Below are 5093 nucleotides of genomic sequence, written 5' to 3'. Positions count from 1 at the left end.
CAAGCTACAACTAAAACAAAACCAGAAAGGACCAATCAGCACCAAGGACAGGGTGGTTGTAACAAGCTACAACTAAAACAAAATCAGAAAGGACCATTCAGCACCAAGGACAGGATGGTTGTAATAAGCTACAACTGAAACAAAACCAGAAAGGACCAATCAGCACCAAGGACAGGATGGTTTTAACAAACAACAACTAAAACAGACAGAGAAGACCAATCAGCACCAAGGACAGGATGGTTGTAACAAGCTACAACTAAAACAAAACCAGAAAGGACCAATCAGCACCAAGGACAGGGTGGTTGTAACAAGCTACAACTAAAACAAAACCAGAAAGGACCATTCAGCACCAAGGACAGGATGGTTGTAATAAGCTACAACTGAAACAAAGACAGAAAGGACCAATCAGCACCAAGGACAGGATGGTTTTAACAAACTACAACTAAAACAGACAGAGAAGACCAATCAGCACCAAGGACAGTATGGTTGTAATAAACAACAACTAAAACAAAACCGGAAGGGACCAATCAGCACCAAGGACAGGATGGTTGTAACAAGCTACAACTAAAACAAAGACAGAAAGGACCAATCAGTAGAAAGGACAGGATGGTTGTAACAAGCTACAACTAAAACAAAACCAGAAAGGACCATTCAGCACCAAGGACAGGGCGGTTGTAACAAACTACAACTAAAACAAAACCAGAAAGGACCAATCAGTACCAAGGACAGGATGGTTGTAACAAACTACAACTAAAACAAAACCAGAAAGGACCAATCAGCACGAAGGACAGGATGGTTGTAACAAACTACAACTAAAACAAAGGCAGAAAGGACCAATCAGCACTAAGGACAGGATGAGAGAGAGAGAGAGAAAGAGAGAGAATGGTTTATTTGTATCACAGCCAACTTGCGGCTCGAAAGCCGAATTATCAGGCTTGTTTACATTGTTCAACGTTACATAATTGCTATTCACAAAAACATTGTAACATAAACAATACACATTAGACGTATAGCATGAATATTATAATGAATAAATATACGAATTACAATGTCTAAAATGCAGATGCGAGTACAATGGTCGAGTGCAATGGCTAAAAGTCCAATTGACATAGCATTAAAACTATTAAAAGTCTGATCGTAGCAAAACTGTTTGACTTGTCTTACAAAGTTAGTTAAAAACAGATTGTCCTGGTGGAGTATATACATAGAATCTACAGTTCATGATTGACATGGTTGTCACAAAACATAACTAAAAACAAGACAGAAAGGACCAATCAGCACTAAGGACAGGATGGTTGTAACAAACAAAAACTAAAACAAAGAAAAGAAAAGACCAATTAGTATCACTGGGGACAATAATGATAGTAATAAAACCAGCTGCTGCAGCACCACATACCTACAAAGCTGGAGTGTTATGTTGAAGGGTGATTATATCGGCTTTATATATACAGATCAGATCCCACTGAGACCTGGTGGCTGGGACGGCAGTTGGAAATCACATAAGACTTAATGGGAAATCATCCTCCAGCTACAATGAGACAACATTAAGCACGAGGGAAGCAAAATTGTAATTTGGACCAGTACTCCAAAACATTTGCCTCGATGTGATAAGGAGGTTTGCCATTATCCTAGTTACTATGGCTTCTGGAAGCTGCCAGGAAATTAAATTGCAAAGTGCTGTTGAGCAGTTCACTGAGCTATTGCATCTTTAGCTAGTGGTGCGTACCTAAACTTATATTCAGGTTCAGGTCTGGATTCAGGCCCCTGAAATCATCATTGCATATTTTGTGTGCTAGAAAATATTTTTTTTTGGAGGAGGAGGGTGTGGGGGTGTGGGGGGGCTAGGTACATATAAAATTGGATGTTAGCATGAAATTGACATGCAATGTGAAAAATACATGCACATTATATACAGCTTGTGTAAACACAAAAGGTCAGCAATAAACACAAAATGTTTTTTGTCTGTCTCCAGTGCAAATTTCTCTATCTATAGAAGGTTTTAGATAATGATTGTTTAGAACAAAAAGGGAATCCAATTGAGAGATAGTCTTTGCAAGTCCGGACTTGGTTCCCGACATTTAGTCCAAGTCCAATTCCAGTTCCGGGTTTTAGGTACGCCCCCCTATCTTTAGCTTTGACTTTGCAAACATGGCCATAATCAGCTCTGCTTACATAATCTCCAACACAGCGTTCACACTTGTTCGTTTTGGATCATCAGGCTTTTAGCTAGGATTTTATTATAAGGGAGGGTCCAAAATTCTACGTGCCATACTGAGAGTGGCAGCGTGGTGAGCGCCATAGACATGAGTATTGCAGGTGGGTCCAGGTCCCCCCCCCCCCCCCCCCAACCCCCATCCTCAGGGTAGGACAAGTCTACTAGCCCTATTGTCCCGGGCAAGTGAAAATACCAATCGGGCAAGTGCATGTCCTACCCCACTTGTCCGATCGGGCAAGTTAGATTTTTTTCCATTGAGCGAGATTTTGATATACTTGCTACATTTCACAGTCATAGCATTGGTCAACCTAAAAAAAAATGTAGCCAATAAACAGAATTCCATTGATGGAAGTGAAAATACATTGAAAAATGACATTTAAATTTGGGGCAATTGAAAAGTTGGTTCAAGCAAGCAAATTGCCAAAGACTGTAACTTTAAATTTGACTATAAGCCATTAGTTACTGGGACTACTCTTCTCTACTTTTCGGAAGCAAATTCTTTATGTACTTGCCCGGCTGGGCAAGTGAATCTTAGAAAACTTGTCCAACCCTGATCCTCCTTCCAAGGAATTAAGAGGATTTTAATAAAAGAAAATGGAGCTTCCTGAGGGGCAAAGGTACTGCTTAACAGGTTAGTCTTTAACTGTGACCATGTAGAATCCCTGGTCAATCAAAATTTATGCTTGTCAGAGGATCTGCTCCCCAATCAAAGGGCATCTTTAGGGGTCTTACTTCAACGTAGGGCGTCCAATTTCCACTTTTTCTTAGAACAGCATGTCCAAAAGAGGCATGCACGTATCCCTGACCAAAAGCCTGTTGGTATTTGTCTCTAGCTATTTGATATAATTTGGCCTGATGACAGAAGTGAAATTGAGCTTTGGCATGGTGGATACCAGTCTATAAATCATGTGTAGTATATACAGTGCTAACTGTTGTTGATGGTGGGAACTTTGGGGGCCATTTGAAACAATCTCTATTTCAGATTTCTGTACCATTAAAGCAACAGCAATATAGCTGAAAATTGTCTATAGATACATTAATCAATATCACACACAAACCAGTCATCCACTGATATGCAATCTCTAATTGAATTTAGAAGGGAAATTAGGCATGACGTTAAGAGTCAATCTCGTTAAATGTCCTGTTCCATTAAGCTCCCAAGAGAACATGACAGCTCGTTTATTACAGTAACACAGATAGACCATCTTGATGGGTTAGCGTCACCTGCAGAGTCGCAATGCTTAGTCTAATTTATCTTTGATGTTTGGAAGGAGGAGCATTGGCAGACTATCTGACGATATACTCTTAACCTTAATTTGTTTTTCTTCTGACCTTAGAACACTATAAAACATGTTGACAATGCGTTTGAGTTACTCGCAGTGTTGAAGCATAATATAACCCTGTTTATTTCGTCCAAAAGGTGCGATATAGGCCCCACACAAGGGGCTAGTATGGAGACATGGACAGAACTAAGATTAGTTAGTACAAATGAAACACAGAAGAGTGTACAAAAATCAATGGCAGACCGTGTCAGGAATGAAACAGGGGTGAATGTAATTCCAAAAGGGACAGCTCCTGAAATTGAAGGCCTGATCACTACATTGTGTCCAGTATGGAAGCTGTGAAGAGATGATAAGTTTATTTCCTCTGTGCTGTCTGGTTGAACAGACATCAACACCAGTAACAGTTCCATGGATCTGTGAGTACTGAATGGTAGTCAACATCCATCAGGACCCACATCATGGTGCTCCTGAGACCAGAACTAGACAGACAGGGTAGTCATCGCAGCTTTCCACATGTCCCAGTTCATACACCTCATTCCAAAAACTACTGGCCTTTTAAAAATGGGTTTTAGTGCAGACAGAAAGAAACCCCAACCATTTCAACGTCTACAGGTACTTCTGTTGAATTACATTCGGAACAACAAAGTCATAATATCAGCCAGACAAAGTGCTTTGCCCTTGGTGGCTGCCTATCTTAGAAGCTAGCTGTCAGTTCTAGGTAGCCAAGCCCAGGGCTGAACAAGTCCACTCGCCCAATTGTCCCTGGCAAGTGAAAGTTTAGATCGGAAAAGTGCATGTCCTAAGTATACTGCAAATGCATTTATGTTTGCGGGGATTTACTTTTGGGTTAGCGGGAAAATGGAGAGGTTGTTTTAAGTTCATGGTAGCGTCATATACTGCACTCTCATACTATAATGGAAAATAAAACCACAAAACATAAAACCACCAATTCACATTATACACAGCCTGCCTGATCCTCATAAAAATGCTGACTTAAGTCTGATAAAGACTCCAGTGATTCATGGACGCTCATAACAAAATAGCTTGCCTATTAGAATCAAACCAAACAAGAGTCTGAAAACTCAAACCTGCATGAAATATTTTGTTTTGTGATGGTGCGTATGGTGTGTTGTGGGGTTGATATGATTTGACGTTTGCAAAATTACTCCATCATTGTTCTTATCTACCTATGGTAAATGGTGAGATCCAAAACTACACCTTTCTGGTCCTGCTAGTGACCTCACCATTTCCTTTTTATTTCTTATTGTTACACCTGCACCTGGCACATATCCCTAATGTGTACATATACATGTAGGTTCATTCCATACAGAGGTGACAGGGATGGTCACAGTTACTCTTTCTACTAGTTACATGGATCTGTGCAGACATCGGCTTCATATCCCTAATGTGTATATAGTGATTCACCCCGCTTACAGTGGTGACAGGGGTGCCTAATTGCCCAGTTGGCTATCAGTTACTGGGACTACTCTACTAAAAAAAAAGTAAAAAAGGGGTGTAAATATTTTTTACCAAAAAAAAAACAAACCACAAAACTGCAGCAAACTTCTAATGCACGCTTAAGCACAATGGCTCAC

General features: G+C 40.3%; 1 protein-coding gene across 1 annotated transcript in view; it reads right to left on the bottom strand.

The window, feature by feature from the left end:
- The window catches only part of LOC118407059 (protein O-mannosyl-transferase TMTC1-like), a gene marked incomplete at its 3' end in the record, with an annotated part of 31751 nt that overhangs the window by 21940 nt on the left and 4718 nt on the right, over window positions 1-5093 (bottom strand). The gene's annotated exons all lie outside the window — the stretch shown is intronic.

This window comes from Branchiostoma floridae, chromosome 19 (genome assembly GCF_000003815.2).
Source record: "Branchiostoma floridae strain S238N-H82 chromosome 19, Bfl_VNyyK, whole genome shotgun sequence".
Taxonomy (NCBI): domain Eukaryota; kingdom Metazoa; phylum Chordata; class Leptocardii; order Amphioxiformes; family Branchiostomatidae; genus Branchiostoma; species Branchiostoma floridae.
The sequence above is the reverse complement of the archived record's forward strand: the minus strand, read 5'-3'. Positions and strand labels throughout refer to the sequence as shown.